This window comes from Cebus imitator, unplaced genomic scaffold (genome assembly GCF_001604975.1).
Source record: "Cebus imitator isolate Cc_AM_T3 unplaced genomic scaffold, Cebus_imitator-1.0 Scaffold286, whole genome shotgun sequence".
Classification (NCBI taxonomy): domain Eukaryota; kingdom Metazoa; phylum Chordata; class Mammalia; order Primates; family Cebidae; genus Cebus; species Cebus imitator.
In genome coordinates, this window is record NW_016107601.1 from 2,811,081 (window position 1) to 2,837,545 (window position 26,465).

At 42.9% G+C, this 26,465-nt stretch overlaps 1 long non-coding RNA gene across 1 annotated transcript in view; it reads right to left on the reverse strand.

Annotated features, from left to right (window-relative positions):
- Window positions 1–956: 956 nt before the first annotated feature.
- LOC119467415 overlaps window positions 957–26,465 on the reverse strand; it is a 99,206-nt gene continuing 73,697 nt past the window's right edge. The window contains exon 3 of the long non-coding RNA XR_005195951.1: window positions 957–1,046. This is a non-coding gene — a long non-coding RNA (uncharacterized LOC119467415). The remainder of the gene's footprint in view (window positions 1,047–26,465) is intronic.

The window sequence follows — 26,465 nt, forward strand, 5'->3', positions numbered from 1 at the left end:
ACTAGTCTAACACCCTTTGGAAATGTCCTTAATCTCTCTGAGTCACAAAATCCTCATCTATAAAAGGGTTAAAGCCACTGTTGGTGAACTTTGCAGGTCAATGTGCTGGCACAATGCCTCCTGTTCAGTAAATGTGCATGTCTTTCCATTCATATTCAGATGTAAGGAGATAATAATAACCATAGTTTCTAATTGTATAAAGCTCAGAGTTTACAAAATGCTTTAATGGAAATATTTCATAAGAACTATGAGAATTGCATGAATCCTATAATACCTCTCCTAAGGCAGGAATTATCTTTGTTTTGCAGATGAGGAAACCTAAGTTACTTGTTCAAGATCATTTAATTAGGAATCATTTGTTAGAGTTCACATGTGAATATTAGTTATCTGGCTCCAAATCCTACTCTCTTTCTATTCATCGAACTAGTTCTTCATAGTAGGTTTTTGTAATACTGAAAAACTGGAGACAGTATCCCCTAAATCAGAGGAGGCAAACTGGCAACCCGAGAGTTTAATCTAGGCACCAAATGTGATTTGTTCAGCAGAGAGTTTCTTACAATTTTAAAATTTTTGCTAACATTTAAAAATCGGGATATCATTTGTGAATATTTAGATTTACAGATTCTTTAAAAAACCAAGAGGTCTGGAACTTGCATGTCCATCAGGCCCCATCACCTACTGGTGCTGTGACCTTGAGAAGACTAGCTCTTCGTCCTTCCTCATGCATAACATGAAGATAGTAAGAGTCCCCCTCTCAGAGGGTGGTTGAGAATTAAATGAGATCAAATATTCAAAATGTTTAGAACAGTGCCTGGCTCTTAGGTAGATCTCAATCAACTTTAGGTATTATTCGTGTTCTTTTTATGACTATTTGCCAGGAAAATGGAGCCTGGGGATTTTCCTGGAGACCCGCAAACTGTACTTACATTTGAAGCAATGCAAGATGGAAGTGTTGTCTCAGTCTGACCTGCAAAGCCAAAGTTGGTTCTTACGCAGAAAGTGCAGCTTAACCTGGCATTAATACTTGAGCTGTTCCAGCTGAGGTTCTGAAAAAAAGATTTGTCATTTCTCATATTTATGATATTTAAAGCAAACAAGAAAAAAACCCCTAACTCTTGAGCTGGCATTTTGCATGACTTTGCTAGGAAGAAAAAAATAAGAAGAAAGACAGGGAGGAAAAGTGGAGGGGGAAGGAAGAACTTTTCTTAGTTTTGCTTAAACGAAAGAAAGAAGGGAGGAAGAGAGGAAAGGAAATAAAAGTAGGGAAGAGAAGAAGAAAAAAATAAAAGAAAGGCAAAGAAGGTTGTTCTGAATGTCAGGGAAGGTTACTTTCTGGTTCTGCTAGAATACTTTAGATACGCCATGCCCTCTGGTAGCAACTTGCATTTTGCTTTGTTTTGTTTTCAGAAACTTCAAAGTTTCTCCAGGCTTCATCCTCAATTAGAACAAATGTCAGTAACATGCTTGAAGAAAATTTGTTTAGAGATGTGTGTATGGTTGAAAATTGCACATTACACATGCCCCATGCATGATTTTCCACTAAATTTTAACGACGAGTGGAGGTACATGGTTCCAGATAGATGAGTGAATCTGAATGTATATATCTGGTGCTTTGCACGCTGACATAAACACAGCTGCTTTTATACATTTGAGAACATTTGTGTTTATTTGAATGTGTGATGGGGAGGTCATCAAAATGAACACACTCGTTGTGTTTATTTGAATCTCACATCGCTCATAAGAATACATGCTGTGTTTGAACATGCAGTCAAACACCAGCGTCTCTAAAAGGCAAATCAAACCCCAAAAGGCAATTCAGTGCAAAACCCCATTAATGCTGCATTAGAGGTGAAATTCCTTTCACAGGAAAGCCAGGGAATTTAAAGATTTTCAACAAGTTTGTTTCTACCAGCTCAAGAGAAGTTCGCTGGAAAGAAGTACACAGTTTCTTTCCATTCCTTTATCACAGTATATAGAATTTGTACTTAGCAAGACAAAAAGAAAGAAAGAAACCAAACCCAAGCACTAAAGTACCAGAAATGTTTGCAAGGGCACTAAGAAATGACACACTATTGCAATATCAATAACATAGGCAGCACATAAGCTTTGTATTTGGAGGATGCTGCCGGTGGTGTCAGTGAAACGAGCAGGATTTGGGTGATGTTATGGTTATGGTGATGGGGATGATTTGTACACATGTTTGAGTATCATGTCTACAAGGACAAGCGGGTTCTGAGCCATTACATAAAAGGGAGTAAGGCAGGTAGGTACAGATGTGGTCCATGAGTAGAGGTACTTGTATATAAGTATGCTTGCTTCAGTCCTTAAACAGAGGCTACTGCCAGACTTAGTAGTCTGTGACTCACAATTTTTTTTGCATACTTCAAGAACAACAAAAGCATTATTATATAATCCTGATACATTTTTTGTTGTTGGGATCTCACTCTGTCACCCAGGCTGAAATGCAGCAGTGTGATCATAGCTCACTGCAACCTTGAATTCCTGGGCTCAAGCAATCCTTCTGCCTCAGCCTCTCAAGTCAAGTAGTTTGGAGCTACAAGTGCACATTACCTGTCAAATTTTTTTTTAAATTTTTTAGTGACAGGGTCTCACTATGTTGCCTAGGTTGGCCTCCAATGCCTGGCTTCAAGTGATCCTCCCACCTCAGCCTACCAAAGTGCTGGAATTATAAGTGTGAGCCACTGGGCCCAGCCCAGAGGGGTTGAATACTTAGAAGCAATGCAACCTGTTACGTACATCTGAGAATGGTTGAGACTGTGCTGGTTCTCAGCTGTTGCTCTAGTTCGAATTAAAACCCCTCTCTAGGTTATGCTAGGTTAGCTTTTTAAATTCTTCATCGTTCTTGTGCTATAATTTAGAAAGAGCAGATTGCCAGGAACTGAGACATCTGCCATTAAAACCTTCAGAATTAGATTCACAAAATTTGTTACCTATAGTTTTCTCTGGGAATAAAAAACATAAAAAGCAAATAAATAAACAGAAAGGAGGAAAGGGGAACACAAAACAGCAAGATGAGGTACCTCTGGAAATTAAATAGCTGATGCAGACGATTGAACAATAACAAGAAAGAGCATGTGTTTCTCTTTGGCTTATAAGAACTGACAAGATCACAGCCGATGTGGTTTGGCTGGAGAGTAGGAATTTTATGTATGGTATTAATTAAAGCCAGAGGGAGTGGGATACCAGGAGCAGGAGGTGAGTCCGTTTCCACAGAGCCACAGAACGCTAGGGTTTGGCCACCAGGCAAGACTTCAAATACGTGCAAAACTTTCAAAATAAAAGACATAAAAAAATCTTTAAAGGCCCGTGTTATCATAACAAAACATGCTTAGAATAACATAATGTCTCCACTGGTTCCCCATTAGAACAATTACAAAATTCAAAATTGCTTAATTGGTTAAATTAGATAAGATCAGATTGATTGAGACCAGAAGCAACATCTACCCCTCTTCCATTTCCATTGACTGTAACTGTGTCTTTGTTTCTCTACCAGGATGCATTTTCATCTACCTAAAATACTATTACTACATGGCAGTGTAGTTTTAACATTAGTTTTAACACTTTTAAAAAATGTTTCAGAAATGACAAATGAAAAGAGGAAACAAAAGTTGCATTTTAAATCAAGCAATTTTCTGAGTTTTATGTGGAAAACAAGCAAGACTATCTCAAAACTCCCCTTTGATGAGGCCCCAAATATACAAAGGGATCAAACTCCATAAAGACAAAAGGATTTTCCCTCTGACTTTGGAGTGATATCTTGTTACACTAATGGCTCTTGACAGCTGTCATAAGACCCGTCGTTTACAATCTTCAGAACGAGGGAAGCTAGAGTTTGCTATTGAAACCTCAATGTTTCCTCTTCAGAAGCAAGCAAGTTTGCCTCTTAGGAAGAGACATGGACTAAGGTAAGGGAGAGTAGAACAGATTTAAGTGAAATAGGTAGTTTCAAAGTCATATGTTTGGCTCAGCGTGATGGTGCGTGCATGTCATCCTAGCACTGTAGGAGGCCAAGCTGGGAGAATCGCTTGAATCCAGGAGTTTGAGACCAGCCTGAGCAACAGATTGAGACCTTGTCTTTAGAGAAAAAAATTAAAAAATTAGCTGGATGTGATGGTGTGTACCTGTAGTCTCAACTACTTGGGAGGCTCAGGCAAGAGGATCACTTGACCCAGGAGGTTGAGGCTGCACTGAGCTGAGATTGAGCACCTACACTCCAGCCTGGGCAACAGAGTAAGACTCTGTCTCCTTAAAATGAACAACACTAAAAATAACCCCATATGTTTGATCTGATCTCATTTTCATTTTTAAAAATAAAATATTTGCACATATATGTATATATGTGTATGTTGAACACCCTTAATTTGAAAATCCGAAATCTGGGCCGGGTGCTGTGGCTCATGCCTGTAATCCTAGCACTTTGGGAGGCTGAGGTGGGTGGATCACGAGGTCAAGAGATCGAGACAATCCTGGTCAACATGGTGTTTTTAGTCTCTACTAAAAACACACACAAAAAAATTAGCTGGGCATGGTGGCGCATGCCTGTAATCCCAGCTACTCAGGAGACTGAGGCAGGAGAATTGCCTGAACACAGGAGGCGGAGGTTGCGGTGAGCCGAGATCGCGCCATTGCACTCCAGCCTGGGTAACAAGAGCGAAACTCTGTCTCAAAAAAAAAAAGAAAAAGAAAAGAAAAGAAAATCCGAAATCTGAAATACTCTAAAATCTAAAACTTTTTGAGCGCCAAGATGATGCTCAAAGGAAATGCTCATGAGAGCATGACTTTGGACTTTGGATTTTCAAATTTAGGATGCTGAACCAATAGATAAATCTAATGAAAATATTCCAAAAGTAAAAAAAAAAAAATCAAAATCTGAAACACTTCTGGTTCCAAGCATTTCAGGTAAGGGATATTCAACCTGTATATGTAAAAAAGCTCAGAAAGGTTATAGACCAAGGTGTTAATGACAGTCCTTCTTTTTCATTAACTATATTTAGTGCTTTTCTAGAATGAAGTATGAATTAACTTTATAATACGAAAACTTTAAAAAATATTTCTCAAAAATGGAGATTTTAAAAACTAGTGACATGAGGCCATTCAGTTTCATCTCTGAAAATAGCTGTGTCACTCAAAGACACAGATCACTAACCTAGAGATTCTTGAATAGCATATAAAATAAATCTCCTTCAGAGCAGTACCATTTTAACTCCTATTTCATAGATAGGACAAGTGAAAGTTCCAGTGGTAACCCCCTCAGTTTCTCATGGCAGCAAACGAAGGAGACATGTGCGAACCAGGTCCTTCATTTGCCGCTGTCGTGTTCCTTTCTCTGTTTAGAAGAACATCTGGAGAGCATTCTATCATTTGTCAAAGCTGAACTTACATTTCTAACAGCCCAGAAAGGTAGGTATTACTATTTGCTTTCTTGTTAACAACGAGAAAACAGAAGCTCAGAGAATGATTTGACCCTGGTCTTAGGTCTCGAATATGGCCAAGCTGGACTTAACCAGAGCCCTGATTCTGGGGCTAGAATGAATCCCCTTGCTGAAGTGAGGGGAGCCCAAGCAAGACACCCATCCCACGTCACAAGTGGCCACTGATTAGAGGGCCAGGATGGCATGTGATTAACTCCCACATTCTAGAGCCGGAATAACAGGATTGGAATCCAGGCTTTAACACTGACTAACTGGGCAAGCCTGGCACGCTATTTACACCTTTTTCTGACTCAGCTTCTGCATCTGTAAAATAGGAATAATAATAGGTCTATCTTATAGGGTTGTGTTGAAGACTAAAGGGGTTAATATACATTAAACACTTAAAATACATCCTGGCCCCTGGTAAGTACACATAGCTTTTGACTATTATTAACATAAGAGGACAATTATATCTTATCTGTTTCACTTAAATTAATAACATATATAAATAAAAACATGTTATTAAATTATTTCTACATACTGTGTCTGCTTGAGAGCTCTGAGGATGAGGCCTAGCTTCTGTTAAAAAAGGTAACTAAATTATTTTAAAAGTGTTAAAGACATGTAGCACTAACTGAGACAGTCCCCTTGAATTAATATGAAGGATTGAAAGTCTTTTAAATGGAATAATTTTCTTACTAAACAAAGCAATATATTTTAATAACTGTGTCCATGGAACACCCCAAATCACCTTAAATATAGTGTCCCACGCTTAGGACACACTGATAAACTGTTCGTGGCTAATGTGGAAACTGAGCTAATGGGACAACATGTGGATTCAAGGACAGGGGTACCAGGTTGATGAGTCAGATACAGGATATTGGAGCTCACTCTCCTGGTTTCCAGGGGCAAAAGCTTCAGTCATTTGGGTAAAATCTTGCCCTCTTCAGCGCTGTGGCAGGTGTGATATACATGTGAGGCAGCTTCCCTTTCCTTTTTCCTCAACTTCTTCCTCTCCTTAAATGCCCTCCCTGCTTCCCACTGGCCTTCCCACAGGATGAGGTGAGCCAGATCCCTGCTAGGCACTGCAAGCAGACTTGCTCTGTCTCTCTGCTTCCTTGTTCCAGTCTGCTGTGCAGTAGATCAGCCTTTTCTGGCATCCTAACATAAACTCCAAAGCAGGTGCATGGGTGCAGAGAAAGAAAAGAGAGCAAACATTCAAGCCTTCTGCCATCTACGGCTACCCAGAGCGAGACACATCACAGGGGGTCCACCTTCCATGCGGTCCAACCCAGCATTCCAGATTTCTCTGCATTGGGATTGAAGGCCAAAACTCTGGCTAATAATAAAGTATAATGTCCATTCATTTCTTGTTCTCTCTCATTTTCTTTCCCTCCTCAGAGTGACAGTAGCTCACCAGAAAGGATTTCAGGATTCCTGGGTCCCTGAACGTAGTATTATCACACAATATCATCCCATGGTTACCCCAACGTTAAATAATGATCTACTGACTCTCTCAGGGGACTTCCCAGAGCCGGTGGGCCTCTGACTACGGGACCATCAGGATCAGTGGCAGATTGTAGGAGGAGACTCTTGCGCACAGGTGGTAAGCCGTGATTCGATGGGGTGGCTTCATTCCAGAACGTGAGTTTGCCATGAGATTTTGGAGGAAAACTTCCCAAGGAGGCATTTGTGGTGGAGTTTTTGCTTTGGTTGCCCATTCTGGGACTCAAATAGGACAATCAAAATGAGGACAGACAACAGTCTGACAAAATTACCCCAGGCACATGCCTGGCCAGTGCCTGTTAGCCTTAGAGCAGCCTCTCTGGAAGTCTGTCAGTGATGTGAAGCCAATGCAATTGTTTTTTGTTTTGTTTTGTTTTTTGAGGCTGGAGTGCAGTGGCACAATCTTGGCTCACTGCAACCTCTGCCTCCCGGGTTGAAGTGATTCTCCTGCCTCAGCCTCCCATGTAGCTGGGACTACAGGTGCCTGCCACCACGCCTGGCTAATTTTTGTATTTTAGTAGAGATGGGGTTTCACTATATTGGCCAGGATGGTCTTGATCTCTTGACCTCGTGATCTGCCCACCTCGGCCTCCCTAAGTGCTGGGGTTACAGGGTTGAGCCACCACACCTGGCCTTTTTTTTGGGACAGAATCTCATTCTTGTTGCCCAGGCTGGTGTGCAATGGCGCAATCTCTGCTCACCGCAACCTCCACCTCCTGGGTTCAAGTGATTCTCCTGCTTCAGCTTCCCAAGTAGCTGAGATTACAGGCAGCTGCCACCATGCCCAGACAATTTTTGTATTTTCGCAGAGATGGGGTTTCACCATGTTAGTCGAAGTGGTCTCGAACTCCTGACCTCAGGTGATCCACCCGCCTCAAGCTCCCAAAGTGCTGGGATTACATGCGTGAGCCACCATGCCTGGGTAACCAATGCAGCTTTAAAAAAAAAAAAGTTTTCAAATTGTTCTTTCTATTCAAAATGAAAATAGCTTTATTGAGTTCCACAAAAATGATATATAGTTTTACTATACATCATTCATATATGTCAATCTAGGTTGTGTGCTTAGAATGTCAATAAAATATTGGCACTGCTTTTATAAGACACATGGGGTGTATTTTAGAACTATGTGTCTCTGTTGGTTTAAGACATTTTTCTGACTTCCTTTTGCCCTTGGGGTGAAGCCTAGCATCCATGCTGTGCCTTCCGTTTCATCTTCATCCCTCCCCTGCCCCTTCCCCCTCTGCTGCTGCCAGAACCGAAGCCAGGGTTAGTGCATTCCGCTTAGGAACAGCATCTAGCAAGGCCCGCTTCACTTCCCGGTGTGCACTGGTCCAGGTCTCCTCCATGGGCCTCCTCGTCCAGGGTTGAAGATCCCCTCTCTACTTGGCAAGGCAGGCAAGGGAGTCCTACAGCCTGAAGCAGCCCAACTGAGGCCAGCTTTCTGGAAGAATCCACAGCCAGGCAATACGGCGTTCAGATAGCTCTTCTATCAGATTTGTCACCAGTGATTCTGGAAAGCTCCTTTCCTGAGTTTTCCCTTCAAATCCCTTTGCCATACGTGAGCTAAAGCTTGTCATTAAGAAGGCAGGAAAGCTGCAGATGCTCAAGAGTTGGCTTTTTGTCACTCCAGCGACTTAGATGTCTGCGCTTAGCCAGACTTGTCCATCCTTCTGACCTTAACTTTCAGGCCAATGAAAGGATGAAGGCAGGAGCTGCCGACTTCCACTTGGTCCATACTTTCCCTTTTTTTTTTTTTTTTGAGACGTAGTCTCTTGCTCTGTCGCCAGGCAGAGTGCAGTGGTGCAGTCTTGGCTCACTGCTACCTCCGCCTTGGTCCATACTTTCACAACAAACCTATCTCTTGGGCAAACTGAGAATCTGAAACCCCCGCTACCCAGAAATGGAACCCAATCACTGTCCCCAGTTTGCCACAGGGTTGCCTTTTAAAAATCAGTCCTCCCCTCCTCTGCCCAGCGTCTATCTCCCGCCAATCTTCTGAGACCTGACTGGTAGACTCAGGCGTCCCGAGAAACTGCATCTCTGAAAGTTTGAAAATCTAATTTGTGCTACTGTTGTTAAATGATGGAAACTCATAACCACTGAGTCGGAACTCATTAACAGGGCAGCATTAAGGAGTTGCTGCCGCATTTGAAATCCATTTCTTGGGGGAGTCTGACTGCCGTTAGAGACTTTCTCATGGGGTGATTGAAGTCAGTCACTCCCTTTAGAAAACAAAGTATTCTATACAACCACCTCAAGGCCCCTGCCTGCTTTCTTTTAGGAATTTAACAGAGGCTTATATAAGGTCCAATAACTCAATTAATTAAGAGTAAAATGAAGATGGTGACTTCATATTTCTTTGGTCAGTGAAAATTTTAACATTCTCATAACCCTTTTTATTCTGTCTTCACTTTGTGAATGCTAATAGAAAAATCCTTTTTAAATGGTATTTTGTTAGCAGGGGCTATGCCGACAACTCCACAGTATCTTCCCACAGATCACTGCTCACATCATTCAGATGTTGAAAATTTTAAATGAAATCAATACTGGCCTATTCACGTCAACAGCGCTATCCCTGGCGATGTAAAAATATAGAGAGAAACTGCAACCAAGGCTACTTACCCAGCGCTCTTTTCATTACAGGTCGTCAATTAAATTATTTCTACAATATTGTATCCGTCCACAGAACGTTACGCAATATTCATGCACATTACTTCAGCTACACAGAATTCCTGTAAAATAAATGAGGGCGGGCAAGGAAACTGAAGAGACTTAGTAAAATAGGAAGGCATTTACAATAAGTCCAGTCACTTGGCTGCCAAAATTGCCCCCATGATGTTACTTTTATTATCACTTAAGAAACAGCAATGTCTTCATTCTTGTGATTCCAAATCATTCCATTCTATAGGAAGGAATATCTGCAGAGAGATTTCTTGTACCAGTGAGGAGTGGGAACTGTAACTGGGAGCTTGAGAGTCGGCCTCGTTTACAATGGACCAAGCTGCTGGGCTTTGCCTTCAGAGAAGCTGGATGTGTCTCTATGTTCCCGGATTCAGTTGCAGCTGCCAGATTGAGAACCAGGAGCCTATTACCAGTCAAATCCTCCGGTCTTCACTGATGATACCCCAGGAGGTTCTGCAGCTCCAATTGCCCCTTGTGCTGAGCAGGGGAAGCCAGTGGACTGTGCTGAGGCTTGGCCCCGGAATTAGTGATCCAGCCAAGATGCATCTCGGCAGGAGGATAAACTGATTGAATCAATAATTTCAATCACTCCCTATTCCTGATAGAAACCAGGGAGGGCAGAGGAGGATGGGGGAAGGGAAAACCCACAAGCCTGGAGCAGAGGGGCCAGGGCTAAGCCCAGCCTGAAAACAATAAAAACATCACCATAACAAGGTGAGGATTGGAAAGAAGAAAAATGGGCCAGGGTCACTGAATAAGTGCCTAGGAATCATCCTCACCTGAGAGAGCCAGCCTGCAAACAATCTGCCATCTGAAAGCCACCTCCTCCTTCTATAGGGCACAGAATTTTGAGGCTTTTGGTCTGAGGATTGTGACTACTATGGGATTGGAAATGACCCACAAAGCCTGCTGCTCCCATCGCCTCGCCTCTGACTTACAGTCCACTGTCCGTGAGCCACAGCCCCAGCTTGGAAGCTCAGCTCTGACACTTCCTCAGCTATGTGGCCATCTCTACATGGCTATGATCTGCACATATGATCTGTCTAGGCCTATTTCCTCCTGTTAGCTATGTGATCTTTTTAGGCCTATTTTCTGCTCTCTAAAAGGGAAGCCTGAATCAGATAGCACTTCAAATCCAATCCTCCTGGGACTAACACTGGAGAATTCTGCAGGCCCAAGTTTTAGCTTGTCTGCTCTCATCGCTGCCTCTCCAGCTGGTCTGGTCCTGCCTGCAGTGGAAACCAGGCACAGATGGGGAGGGTAGCAGGGGCTGCCTCCCTTAGTAAGACTTATTAAGTGCTTACCATGGAAGATCTCAGCCAAGTTTAATACTCCTTGGAAACTCCTGAGGTATTATTATTTATGTCCCCATTTTATAGATGAGGAAAGTGAGGAACAGAGGAGTTAAGTAACTGTCCCAAGTCACTGAGCTAGCTCCTAGCAGATCCAGAATCAAAACCTGGGTCTGTAAGTCCCCTCAGTCTGAGCTTTTAATGGCCAGAGTATACTGCCTAGCTCCCTCTTTGCTTGTTAATGGAGCAACTTGGGAATTCAGTGTCTTCTTTTGTAGGATGACCTTCACCCACCAGCTGGAAACCCAGGACGGGCCTCAGCCAAGTTTACTCCTGGCACAATAAGGAAGCAGAGGGCTTCCAGCAACATTCTTCCTCACTGCCCACCTTCTCTGTCTTCCATTCCCTATGCCCTGCCTAGGAGACTCAGCTTCATCTGCCTTATCTGTGTCCCAGCCATCTTCACTGACATAGGCCTCTCCCCACTCATCCCCCACACCTAGACCTCAGGTTAGAGGATGATCACTCCAGGTCCCCATCCTTTTGGGCCTTGCTGTCTGCTATGAAGCTGCCAACAAGTTATGCCATGAGATGTAAGCATCAGGTATAGAGCCTTGGACAGCATATCCCATGCCCCCATTTCTTTAGAACACTTTGGAAAACAGTGCTCTTAATCCAAAATTGCAGGTCAGAATCTCTGGGCCTCGGGAAAGGTCATTTGAAAGAGACTTAAGAGAGGGGCAAGTCTGCTACATCTGCCATCAATCCAATGACAGAGGGTGTCTTAGTCTGTTTGAGCTGCTGTAACAAAATACCATACACTGGTGGCTTATAAACAGCAGTAATTTATTTCTCACAGTTCTGGAGGCTACAGATTCAGTGTCTGGTGAGGGCCTGGTTCTATATGTGTCCTCAAGTGGTAGACGGAGTAAGGATGTTCTCTAGAGCTTCTTTTATAAGGGCACCGATCCCATTCACAAGACTCTGTCCTCATGACCTAATCATCCCCCAAGGGCCCCAACTCCTAATACCAACACACTGAGAATTATGTTTCAACATATGAATTTTAGGAAGACTCAGACACTCAGATCATAGTACAAGGCTACTCCAATCACTCACAAAACTCACGTGGCCTAACCCAGGGACTTCTCAATGCATGTTGCAGCAATTGAAACACTCTGAGAAAAGAAAGTGTCAGTTGGGAAAGCTGTTGGTTTGAGCAGTGGGGAATAGAGAGTGGGAATAGATGACACAGGAGGTGGCCTGGCTCTGTCTCTAAACTGCTAGAGTGGCAGTGACCCCCAGCCTTCCTGAGAGATCTACTTGGAGTGTGCAGCACATAATTTATGGAGCTCACAATTCCATCACACTGTTTTTCAGTTCAATTCACCAAAAATTTTTAAAGAGCTTGAATGCATAAGGTCCTGGTATTGCATCTGGAGACATGGACATGAATAAGACATAGTCTCTGACCCTAAAATCCTTAGGGTCTAGTGGGAGAGACAGACACACACAGAAGTAGCCATGATACAAAGCAAGTGGTGATTAGTGCTGAATAGAGACATACACAGAGGACTTTGGGGGTTCAGAGGCTGGCTGATTATACTCTCCACGGGAGGAATTTGCAGAGGAAGGGACCTGAACTGGACTTTGAATATAAAAAATGTAGAAGCCTTATGATACGGTTTGGCTGTGTCCCCATCCAAATCTCATCTTGAATTGTAGCTCCCATAATTCCCCCATGTTGTGGGAGGGACCCAGGGGGAGGTAATTGAATGGGGGGGGGCAGGTCTTTCCCATGCTATTCTCATGATAGTGAATAACTCTCACCAGATCTGATGATTTTATTCATTATATTTTATTTTATTTTTTTAATTTATTTTGAGATGGAGTCACACTGTCGCCCAGAGTAGAGTGCAGTGGTGCAATCTCAGCTCACTGCAACCTCAACCTTCTGAGTTCAAGTGATTCTCATGCCTCAGCCTCCCAAGTATCTGAGACTGCAGGTACCCACCACCTGTAGTCTCAGATACTAAATTCAGCTAGTTTTCGTATTTTTAGGTGAGACAGGTTTTCACCATGTTGGCCAGGCTGGTCTCAACCTCCTGACCTCAAGCAGTCTGCCCACCTCGGCCTCCCAGAGTGCTGGGATGAAAGGTAAGCCAACGTGCCCAGCCAAGATCTGATAGTTTTATATAGAGGAGTTCCCCTGCACATACCCTCTTGCCTGCTGCCAGGTAAGACATCCCTTTGCTCTTCCTTCATCTTCCACCGTGATTGTGAGGCCTCCCTAGTCATGTGGAATTGTGAGTCCATTAAAACTCTTTCCTTTATAAATTACCCATTCTCGGGTATGTCTTTATTAGCAGCATGAGAACAAATGAATACACTCTCTGAGCACTTAATATGTGATCAGCTTCTGATGTGTGTCACACCAGAAAATCAACATAGCCCTGTGTGGCGGGAATATGCCCCACTTCACAAGCAGGGATAGCTGAGAATCAGCCCAGGCAAGAGCCAAACTCTAGCCTGTCTGCCTTCAGAACGCGAGAGACCCACACAGCCCAAGAGAACAGAGGTAGCCAAGCCCTGCGGTAGGGAAGTACAGGGTGGATTTGGAGAAGAGGAAGGGTGCAAATCTACTGTGGCTGAAGTTCTCAGGGTGGGGCATGGGACGGGGCGGGGAGATGGAATCATGGAAAGGGTGAAACAGTGTCAGGTAGGGCTATGAGCAGGGACTCTGCAGCCCGCCGGGCACCCGCCTCGCTTCCACCCCTTACCAGCTGTGGAACAGTGAGTAAGTTGTGTCAGCTTTTTATGCTTCAGTTTCCTCTTCTATAGATTAGGGAAATAATAAAGGGGAATAAAAAATAGCACCCCCCTCAGCCCCTCATAGAGTTGCTGTGAGAACAAATGAGCTACAAAGATAGTAATAAAACTATATTCTCATAGGATGGCAGCAGAAGCACGGTAAATGCTATGTGTTATTATTGAAAGAGACATTGAGAGTGCATTTTAGAGCTGGATGGCTTGGTTCAAACCCTGGCTCTGTCACTTAGTGGCTGTGTGACCTTGGTCAACTTACTTCAAGGTCTGCCCCTCAGCTTCCTCATCTATAAAAGAGAAACAACAGTACCTATCTCACAGAGTTGTTATAAGGCCTCAACAAGACATTGTTTGCAAAAATGAGAAGTCTGGCTCCACATAGGAAGCTGTTTCCTAAATCATATTCTCACTTCTACCACTTCGGCTTGCTAGTTAGAGGCTAAAAACTTTCTTCACAATCAGTTGTGCAAGTGTCCTCATGGGAAATTCAATAACAAGTTCAGCAAAAGAACTGTAAATTCTTAATTGTAAGGGATTAATAAGGCTATATTATGGTAAATTTACCTCACACATAATTTATTAAGTCAAAACTACGTTTTCTAATTAAAAACCTAAGAAATCATGCGTGCTGAGGCTTATAACACACAAATTTTAGTCTGAAACAGCTTACTCAGGAAACCGTAAAAGACAGGGCAGTGTATATAAATCATGCCTTGGGAAGAGGCAAGTTTAGGAGGCAGGTAGGTCTGTTTGGGGATTTCTAGCAGGCCCCTCAATGTAGCATCTCAACTCTTTGACATCTGTACTGTTCAGCCACCCCCAATATACAGACAGCAGATCCGAGGCAGAAGGAAAACAAGTGTGCAAAATAGTGGCCCACCAATGTTGACACCCAGGCTCAGTTTCCAGTTTGGTGCCAGCCTCCCGTCCGCCCACAGCCCCTTGAGCAAAGCCTTCCACACGGATGCTAATTACGTGCCTTCATTTGAACCCACAAATCTGGCATTAATTTGTATTGGAGCTACGAGTCCTTTTTGCTTAAGTGGTAAAAAAAGTCAAAACGGTGGTAAACTTCTAGAAGATTCTCAAGGTAACACAGAGCATATTTTGATCAGAAAACCGTGTTGCGTAAAGGTTAGACAGACAGATGGACGGACCGACCCAGAGTGGAGGCCAACTCTACCGCTTACTGGCTGGGTGCGGCAAACTCCCTCTGCTCTCTGAACTAGAGTACAAAATTAACTTATTCTGCAAAAATGAAAGAAATAGTCATAGCTCCTACCTCTTAGGGTTTTTGTGAGAATTACATAACTATAAAAGCCTCTGCCCAGTACACGGTAAGCATTTAGTATTTATAATTATTATTACATATTTTAGGCAAAAGGGTCAGGAGGAAGTGGGGAGAGAGAAGGGAAAACCCCAAAGCCTTCATTACCCTTTGCCTTATCCTGAATCGCAGAGGTGTTTTCTTTGCTGAATAAGGGATGGCTTTTTGAGTTAGAAGACAAAGACAACAAGAATTGTAAAATTCAACAAGTTATCCAGTTAAGTTTTGGTCTTTGGCATAAAAGTTGAGCTTTCACTTAATGTTGTGTCTGACATTTCTCTTCAAAGGAAAGTAAATTGGAAAAGTTTGTTTCAAAGTTATTTTCGGAAAGAAGAACGAAGCAGAGGGTTAATTGATTTGAAAGCTTTAGTGGTAAGACATCTATGAGTTGAATTTCTAGTTGTTTTACTTGTAAATCACATTTAGAAACATAATTATGTGTGTGTGTACATTATGTATACATACACACATTTTTATATATCTCTATATCTGGTTTGATGTCACAGAGTTGAAAGTTCTTTGTTCATACTAATGCCAATATGTGAACAAGAGGAAATCCTCTCACACTGTAATTGCCCTGAGGTCAGGGTCACGAAACCCCTGTGAGACCTTGTGGCATCCCTCTTGATTTCAGCCCTGGGAACAGCCATTTCTGGTGGTAGGGGGGTAAATAACTCTCCATTTGTTTGACAAGACTTCCAGCTGGGGTGTCATCAAGTGTCACTTGCTGGGGCATTGCCGTCTCTCTGCACCCCCACCCCCACCACAGGGACCTGCCTTGTACCCAGGGAAAGGGATTGAAACCAGCCAGGCCCACAGTGGCCCTTCATTCATTCATTCCTATCCTCAAAGAGGGGGTCCTGCCTGCCCACTCCTGCCTCTGTGTCCAGTTGTCCTCAGAAAGGTGTCTAGGTACATCCTCCACTTCAGCTCTGGGTCCTGGATGGTGAGAAGCAGGATGTCGGTTTGTCTTGGGAAGACACTGTTCCTCTGCACTGTCAGCAGCATGCATTCTAACAATTAAAATTTCTGTTCTAAGATAAACAAATATCTTTTACCTTTGGGGCATTGTGCAAGTGATTATGTGACACTGGTGATGCGAACGGACTCCAGTCATGGTGCCAGTTTTGGAGTCTGCCACCAGAAGTTAATGAAATCAGATTAATTTGAAGTCTGGAGACTCAGAGAGCTGAAACTTCTGAGCGGAAAAAAAGAATTGGGAGCTGAATGTGGCTTCCCACAGTAGTGTCCTTGCTAAATAAATGCTAGCCTTGTGTATTTTTCTTCATGAAGAGTAGGGAAGTATTTTCAATAAAAGGGTGAGAAGAGAGTCATCGTCATCAGAGCCATCCATGAGGAGGTCTGTGTGTGCTGAATGCTTCTATTTAAAATTCAGGTATAAGTACCACACAGGTGTCTCTTGCAGAGTGACACGCAGTGTCCTGTCCACCCTCCCCACCTCACACGCACCCCCATTCATTCATAAATGTGCGCCCCTCCTGGCCTTGAACATTCACTGGGGTTTGGATTGGAATCTGGGTACTCTTTGGCATTGCCATAATTATGTTGGTCAAGGCCTGTGTTCTTGACAAAGAAAACATTCCTCTAACTCAACCTGAGTAATCCTTAATGAGTCCTTGTATCTTGTGATAAATTTCATAATTATTCAGCCCCTACCACTAACACCGAAATTCATCAGTCAAAGCAAATTAGCCGAGATTCATTAGAATAAGACATCTAGTAGGCACATGTACTTTATTAGCCTCTTACACCAATAGTTTTAATTAGGTACATATTTCACAGCTCTCGAGCTACTCCAGTGAAGGGCTGCCTTTATCTCTTTTATTTACAGTAACAAGCAATCAAACACACACTACCATAATTAAACTTGGATATAAAAAAAAAGCTTGTTTTATTAATGGCAGCCTATTCTAGCCTTGGATTTCTGAAACCTGCACTAGATAGATATTTTTATTAATTAAATAAATACTATTCAATTAAACTGAAAAGATGGGGTGACACGAGAGGGGCGAAGAGCTCGGTTTAAAAGTGAGATTTCTCTTCTTCCTTCCTTGCTGATGGTATTTTCTGTCTCACCTTCAGCAGGGGAACAAACATCTTCATCAGATATTTTAGTGATGAGAAAAGTGATTAAAATCCAGAACATTTTTAAATTATTAATAAGGAATTTAAATGATGTTATAGAAAAGGAAATACAAGAGAAAATGTTACACATTCATAGAATTTTGGCTCATGCATAATAAACAGTCGAAAACACTTTACTTATAGTACTATCCAAATTAAAGAGGCAAGAAACCCCATGCTTTATCCCTGGGTAGTAGCGTCAATAAATGACAAATGGCGCCATCTGCTGGTACTCGGGCTAAACAGTGAATTCAGAGCCCAGTTGTCAGAGCAATCAGTTCTTAGGTTGTCAAAATAAGAAAGTGATACAACTTTGTGCCTCCTGATACTTTCATATGGGTAGACAAGGTATAATTCTGTAAGAAAGACAAAGTTAGAGCTTAACATCCAGAGGCTTCAAGCAAGACACTGTGGGGAGATCTCTAGCCTTTCTGGTCCCTTGCACTCTCTTTGAAGTATATGCCGAAGGGTCACAGCCAGATCTTTAAAAGACAACATGCATGAAAAAAAATGTTTAAAAATAAATTTTTTTTAAAACCCTGTACAGCACACACTCATTTTAGGGGGTGACATTACCTGATGCCTTTGAACCCTGAATTCCTGGGTTGTTGTACCACAGTGCACACAGGACTCTAGGAAGCTACCTTGCTCTGTCTCTCACAGATTCTGTGATACCATAACCATCATTCCCTAGTCCTTCTCTGGAATGCCTGTTCTTCACTTCCCTCCAACCTTGCTCTTAGTTGTTTGTGTCTCTGGTGCATGAATGAGATTCCTCACTCTTCAGACCTCTCAGGGGCTGGCATGAAACCAATGAAATAACATTATTTTAATGTAAATGATCATATTGATTGACTGAACCCATTTACACAACTCATTGAACAAAAATATATGTGCAATAACCTTGGAATTGTATCTTTTAAAATTCAAATCCTCAAAAAGAAAAAAAAACTTTATCCATTATCCCACCTTCTGCAAAGAGTCTCTCTAGGCCTGATCAACGAATCAGTCCCTCTGAGGCCACCTGGACTCACAAATTGAAAATCTACATTTGCAGACACAACAGTCGCTGGGAGCTTTCTTCTTGGCCGCATTTTGGCATGAAATGTGAAATTAGATCATTTTTAAGATTGCTTTATTGTTGTTGTCTCATAAGTAACAGATGACAGAAAAAATATATTTTTATAGGATATTATTTAGAGGTTATTGGAATAAAAATATTAACAAAGTCTGAGTAAGCTTCTATTGCTTCTGCCCTTTCTGTAAGGTAGGACTGAGCTAGGCTTTTCTAATGGGACTTCCATGAGCACACAAGGAGGGGTAACTCCAGCTACAGGCTACCGGGTGATATGGGTTACTCACAGAGAGTGTGTGTGTGTGTGTGAATTACTCCAAGCCCCAAGTCCACTTTATTCAGGCAATATCTCCTATGAAACTAGAAAACAGCATAGGAAGAACTTTCTGCTAGGGAGGATCTCCTACCCTTGAAATCCTCCTTATGTGGGCAAATAACCCCTTTCATTTCCACAGTTTCCCTGCCAGGGTGCTGCCTTCCTGAATGGCCCTCTGCCTTGAATAGGAGTCCATGCCTACAGGCCACTGGTGGCCCACTGTTTGGCAGCACCAGCTCCATCCCCGACCCTCAGGTCTCTGCTTTTCTCAGCTCATTCTTTCAGAGGCACAGATCATTTACCGACCCCAGGACCCCCATCCTCAATCAGCAAGATCCCTACACCCCCTTTCTCTCTTCCCTATGCTTCCTTACTACTTACTGACCCCTCAAGCTGCCCTTAATTTAAACTTTTATAGGAGCCAGAGGCTGACTTAAGATCTAGCCCCTGCCCAGACACTTCAAGGTGCCCCTCCCTCTCCTCAAACTCAAAAGAACGAACAGATGTGTGGTCACCAGACATCTCTGACATAAAAGGAATGGAAAGTAAGAGGCTGGGATGCATGGAATGCCTGTCACGTGTCAGGCTCTGGATTTAGAGATTTATCAATGTCTCAGCGAAGCCTCACAACAGTCCTACATAAATGAGATACCATCTGCATTGTATGGATTTGGAGACTGAGACTCAGAGAGGTGGAGAGACTTGCCCAGCATCTCCCCAGCACTACAGAGCAGAGGTGGAGTCTGACTTCATGGCACTGCACTACCTCCCCAAGGCATGGATGAGCAAAAACTGCTTCTCGCCTGGCACCTGCTTAGAGATCTCTGAGGTCTCCTGTCCAGCCTCACTTGAATGGCCTCACCATTGCTTTTGGCAGGTTGAACACTGCCTCCTTGTAACATTTCCTGCCTCCTCCTAACTCTCTGCCTGTTCCTTCTTCATCTCTTGGGTGGACTCCTCTTTTGTCAAACGGCTCTTGAACACCAGTGTCGTAGAGTTCCAATGTGACCCTGCTCCTCTACTCTACAGGCTTGCTCTGCGTTGTCTAGTTCACCCCCAAGACTCTAAAGGCCAGACAACGCCTCTCAGACCTTCATCTCTAGCTCTGATCTTTCACCTGATCTTCTAACTCATTTATGCAAATTTCTGCTAAGCATCTCGATTTGGGCATCCCACAGGCACCTCAAACTTAACGTGATCGGAATAGTTCATCTTTCCATCATACTACACCTCCCTACGGATTGCTGATCTTAGCCAATGGCATCACCAACCCCAGACCTCCAGGCCAGAAAGATGGGATCATCCTGCTACTCCTTGAGTGCCCAACCCAATTAGCCACACAGTTCTGAGCCTAAATATGTATTGGACCCCATCTCCTTCTCCCTGCCCCTGCTGGTACTGTCCCACCTGATATCACAGCCATCTCTTTCTCTGTCTATTGTAACAGCTTCCTAACTGGATCTCTGCCTCCAGATTTGCCTTCTCAAATCTTTTCTTCCCAGAATCATCAATATATCTTTTAAAAATGCAAATCTTTATATGTCAGTCTGTGTTCTTCAGGCCTCTTTACTGTCAGTGTCAGAAACCAGTTTCAAACTGACATATGCAAAAGAGAGAATCTGTTGGTTCTTGTAACTTGGAAAGTAAACCCAGGTGTCCAGATGAAGACAGGAGTCCATCTATCTTCAACTCTCACTCTGCTGTCCTCTGGGTTTGATGTTGGTTTGTTCTCAGGAAGGCTCTCCTTGTAGTGACAAGATGGTGACTAGCAGCTCCAGGTATATATTGTAGCTGCTTAGCAACCTAAGCAGAGAGAACTCTGTTCTTAAGAGTTCCGATATAATACCAGAGTGATTCTAATGTGGTCCATCTTGGCTCACATGTTAGCCTCTGAGCCAATCACTGTGGCCCAGAGGATGAAATGTTGTTGGTTCAGGAGCACAGTACATGTCCACCACCCCTGTATGTCACGGATCCACAATATCACAATATCCAAAAATGGGAGCAAAGTAAATGTTGATTAATGGATGAACTGATAAACAAAATCTGGTATATACATTATTCAGCCTTAAAAAGGAAGAAAATTCTGATCCATGCTGCAACATGAATGACCCTTGAAACATTATGCTAAGTGAAATAAGCCAGGACAAGTATTATATGATTCCCCTTTTACACGGTCCATAGAATAGTCAAATTCATTGAGAAAGGAAGTAGGAGAGTGGTTACCAGGTGCTGGGAGAGGGGTGAATGGAAAGTTATGGTTTGAGGTCTAGAGAGTTTCAGTTTGTGATGATGGAAATGTCCTGGAGATGGATAGTGGCAATGTTTGCACAACAATGTGAATGTGTTTAATGGCACTGAATTTACGCTTAAGAAATGTTAAAACTGTAAATTTTATTAATGTATCTTATTATAATTTTAAAAACCTTTTGACAGCTACCCATCAATTTCTGGATCAAGTCTGAGCTCTCAAGCATGCTGCACAAAGTCCTTTTTGATCCAATCCCACCCACTTTGCCAGCTTGTGCTGCCTTTCCGCCTCACCCTGAAAGCACACTGTCCAACAGAACTTTCTGAAATGATGGAAGTGTGCTGCATCCATTCTGTCCGACATGGGAGCCACCAGCACTATGTGGCCACTGGTCACTTGAAATGCGGCCAGTATGACTAAGGAACTGAATTTTAAATGTTCGTTAATTTAAATGTCAATAGCCATGTGTGATTACTGGTTACTCTATTAGACAGCAGAGTGCTAAAACATAGAGTTATATCAGGTTATTTTATAACCACGTTCTTTTGCTAATTCTCTTCCTTTGTCTTTGATGTCCTCCCCTCCCCTTTTCATTCTCAAACTTGCAACTATTCAAGAAAACCTCAACTATTCCCAAACTCTCAACTATTCAAGGAAGGTAAGGCTGGGAAGGACTTCTGGACACTTAGTGTCATGATAACTTCTCTCATTCTGGTTTTCTTTCAAGCATTCATTTATTCATTCCTACAGGGCCTTGCTAGGCACTGGAGATGCAAAGATAAATCCAGTTGTTACTGTAGAGCTCACAGCCAATTTCTCTTCCAACAATCCTAATTATCCCTATGCTACCCATTAGCCAGGTCCTAACTTCCTCTTCTTATAAGGACACCAGTAATATTGGTTTAGGGCCCACCCCAATGATCTCATTTTATCTTAATTACCTTGTTAAAGACCCTATCTCCAAATACTATTACATTCTGAAGTATTAGAAGTTAGGACTTCAACATTAGAATTTTTTCTTTTTTCTTTTTTTTCTTTTGGAGACGGGGTCTCACTCTGCCACCCAGGCTAGAGTGCAGTGGCAGAATCTCAGCTCATGGCAACCTCCGCCTCCTGGGCTCAAGCAATTCTCCTGCCTCAGCCTCTCGAGTAGCTGGGATTACAGGTACCCTCCACCACGTCCAGCTAATTTTTTGTGTATTTTTAGCAGAGATGGGGTTTCACCATGTTGGTCAGGCTGGTCTCAAACTCCTGACCTCAGGTGATCCACCCTGCGTCAGCTTCCCGAAGTGCTGAGATTACAGGCATGAGCCACCACACCCAGCCTGTTTTCTTTTTAAGAATCAATTTCATTCCTTGAAGTCATCCCTTACTCATATGTACACACTTGCAAGAATACATATGCCTTATGAACACTGTGCTGGGACTAGGTTCTTCTGGGAGTAGCAGAAAACTCGAGACTATGAAGCTTACACAAGTTAGAAACTCTTTCAATCTCAGGTAAAATACAGTCAGGACATCCAGGGTTTCTATGGAGCTCTATGGGGTCAAGACCAAGTCCTTATCTTAGCATACCACCATCTGTGGCTTCCATTCCTAAGATCATCTTCTTGTCTACCATGACTACTCCAGCTATAGCCTCAATGCTACATTTTAGCAAACACATGAGAAAAAAAGAAAGAAGTTGTACATATGACCCTTGCTCATATCGCATTGGCTAGAACTTAATTGCATGGTCACACCTAGCTGCAAGGGACTTTGGGAAATGTATTCTTATGATAGCCATATATTCTGCTAAAAATTAGAGAGTGATCATAAAAGAAAGGGGCATCAAAATAAATTAAAGTAGTATTGGATTATAACCCAAAGTATAAAACAAATATCTATGAGTCCAACTGATAAAAATAAATGATTTCATAAGTAAATAAATAGAGGAGAACAGACAAATTTCCTATGCAGAAAAATTCAAACACTGTAACTTATTTACATACTCTACCCTTAGAGAAGGGGAGCATAATTCCCTACTTTTAAGTGTGGGCTACGTGTAGTGACTTTCTTTCAAAAGTAGTTTGGAAAAGGAGGGGAAAAAAAGAAACTTTACAGTGGAGAAATCTGACAAATACTACCCGAAGCCAGGTAATCAAGGTTAAATCAACAGCGATAAATCATGCTGGTAGTATGTACCCTTGATATAATTTGGTTTGAATGGCATTTTACCTCTGTGGTCCTCTTTCCCAAAACACATTACTTCACTCTAATCATGAGAAAAACATCAGAAATCCCAGTTGAGGGTCATTCTACAAAATACCTAACTGGTCGGTATTCCTCACAACTGTCAAGATCATCAAAAACAAGGACAGACTGAGAAACTATCACAGTCAAGAGTAGTCTAAGGAGACCCGACTAATAAATGTCATGTGGCATCTTGGCTGCGATCCTGGAATCACAACAACAACAACAACAAAGGACATTAGGGAAAACAGAGGAAAACAGAATAAAGCATGACTTTAGTTAATAAGAACGTATCGATACTGGATTCTGGTTTACTATTATTATTACTATTTTGAGATGGAGCTTTGCTCCTGTTGCCCAGGCTGGAGTACAATAACACCATGTCAGCTCACCACAACCTCCGCCTCCGGGGTTCAAGCGATTCTCCTGCCTCAGCCTCTGGATTAGCTGAGATTACAGGCATGCACCACCACGCCTGACTAATTTTGCATTTTTAGTAGAAACAGAGTTTTGCCATGTTGGTCAGGCTGGTCTTGAACTCCTGACCTCAGGTGATCTACCTACCTTGGCCTCCCAAAGTGCTGGGATTATAAACACTTCAGCCACCGTGAGCCACTGTGCCTGGCCCTGGATACTGGTTTATTTATGGTGACATATGTGCTGTACCAATATAAAGTATTCATATAGGAAGCTTCTCATGGGATATATAGAAAACTTTACACTATCCTTTCAATAACTCTATAAATCTAAAACCATCCCAAGACTAAAAGTTTATTTTTAAAAATAAAGGGACGCTCGATATTGGAGGACAACCAGCAATTAATTGTCCCACCCCACCTAGAAGCCATTTCTTTCTCTTTGTACCTCCAAATCCAAGAGATGTTCATGCTAGAGAGGACTTTTAAGGTCATTTGACTTATCCCTGAAGATAAGGAAAAGAAAGCCTAAAAGTCCCATAGAAAGAAGTTGCGTACAGCTATGCAGCCAGCTGACGGGTAGAACCAGAAGCTATATGGCTTGCGAAGAAGCCAAGTGTTCTCTCCACTCCTCCACGCTGCCTCCCAGGTCTCCAAATTCCACAGAAGAAAAAAGTGGGCTGGGGGGATGTCTGTTAACTGCCTGGTGAAGGAGAAGCCTCAGCACAGTGGAAAGCACTCTGCATTAACTGTCCTTTTAACAATAACGAGTCACCCCATCTCTCTGAGCAATGATTTCTTCACCTTCAAAATGGAGATAGCACTAACTGCCCTGCTTATCTTCACAGGGTTGCTGTGAGACACAAACACTGTGTAAACGTCTGGCATTCCTATGTTGTAACAGACCCACCCTTTTGACATACTGAAGTTTTGTTCACAGTACAACAGAGTGGACCCAAACGTCACGTGTAGACAGTAGTATCTGTCTTTCGAAAATGGAATACAGAATCTAGTCATGGCACTTTTACTGTTTCTAACTCCTTGCTGGAGGCTCTTTATTAGTCGGGCACCATCCTGCTCCCTGGCCAACTGTCCAGGAGGTCCTCACAGCCTTGTGTATCAGGTCAGGAAAACTACAGAAGCCTGTTGAGTCCGCCATTGTTGCTTGTCTTATGCAATACAGCGTCTTGGTTGAGTGGCATCATCTGTCACGTGAAAGTGATTCCCCAGGGAAAATTGCCTTGAAGGTCCAGATCTCTGCACAGGCCTGGCAGGTTTCTCCAAGAAAGGACAGTGCCATTTCCTCAGTGCTGGCTGCAGCCAAGAATAGCCCACTTCCCTGCTCCCACCATGCAGCTCCCAACGCCCAGCTCTTCCCACTGGCATACTGGGGTACTCACTAGCCACAGAGGCACTGAGCTGGTGTTGGTTCCAGTGTCTTCTACCTCTGGGGTCCAGAACCTCCTTTTTCCCTCCTTCCCAGGGTTCTACCTTTGCAGTTCGGTTGCTTTGTTTTTTTTCTTAAACCTTAAACATCCAAAGCTCTCTGCCCCTCCTTAACATCCAATGTACTCTGCCCCCTTTTCTAGATGTTGAAGCAACTCACTTTCCCTATGCTAGGCTGAGTTCCCTACCTCTATAGGTGCCTCTAACGGGCACCTATACCAACCCTTTGGAGAGAAAACACCTTCAGTGACTCAAAGACATTTTAGGCATCTAAGAGAGACTCTGCTGCCTTTTGAGAGAGGTGGTGCTACTCTCTGCGATTTCCAGTGATTGAGGATGTGGAGAAAAGTGAGGAGAAGCTGATTGTAATATCTGGCAAGACATTTTGCTATAAACAAAGAAAAAATAAAATTGAGTGCCTGCAAGGTCCCAGGTGTTGTTTTTGGCATAGGTAATCAATCAGAAATCGATCAGATTTCTAGAAATTGTTCATAGAGATTAAGACACTGTCCCTGTCCTCAGAGAAGTTCGAAAACAGCTTAGGAGAGAAAACAGACAGATGAGCACCATGCTGTTCACAAATATTTTAAGAGGCAACTAGAGGACATGATGCCAACACAAAGGAGAAGCTCCAACCTGTCCTGCAGGAGACAGGCACCCACACTAGTCTAGGTCTTCAAGGACCTCCTCGTGGCATGCCTGGGTGTAGCTAACCATCTGAGTCTCAAGTAGAGGCACAGAAGGTTTGGAAATCTCAATACTAACATCATGGAGAATAAACTTAATACGAAATCAGATAAGAAACACAAAGAAGGCAAGACTCTTATATTAGTCTGGATTCTCTTGGTTCTAAGTGACAGAGACTTGAATCAAACTAGTATCGGCCACACTGGGATTTAGAAAGATACTGGACCATAATCAGGAGTAAGAGGAGGAACCCAGAAGCCATTTGAAATTGGAGCTTAAACACCACCATGACACTCTGTCCTTCCTCTCAGAGGGAGACTTCGTTCTCTTCCACAGACAGACGGCCTTCCTGTGGTGGGGAACACAGCTCAGAAAGCCCCCGAATCCAGCATGCAGGGGCTGTTGCCATCAGGGGGAGAGAGACAATCCTCTGTTGGTTCCAATTCAGAAAAACCCAGGGAACGATTCTGATTGGGCTGTTTTCAATTGGTGTCCATCCCTATGCAAATAAACCACAGGCAGGGTTTGGGTAGGAGGTAGGGTTGTGCTGCTTGGAAAAATCCATGGCAAGCCTTGGTGGTGTCAGTCCCAGAGATGGGGAAACTCTGAACTAAGAGCCACCCCAACAGATATCTACTAATTCAATGCTCAGAACCCTCAGGAGTGAAAGGTATTATTACTAGGAAATTGAACCCAGTTTTTCTTTCTTTCTCTCTCTTTCTTTCTTTCCTTCTTTCTTTCTTTCTTTCTTTCTTTTCTTTCTTTCTTTTTCTTTCTTTCTTTCTTTCTTTTTTCTTTCTTTCTTTCTCTTTCTTTCTTTCTCTCTCTCTCT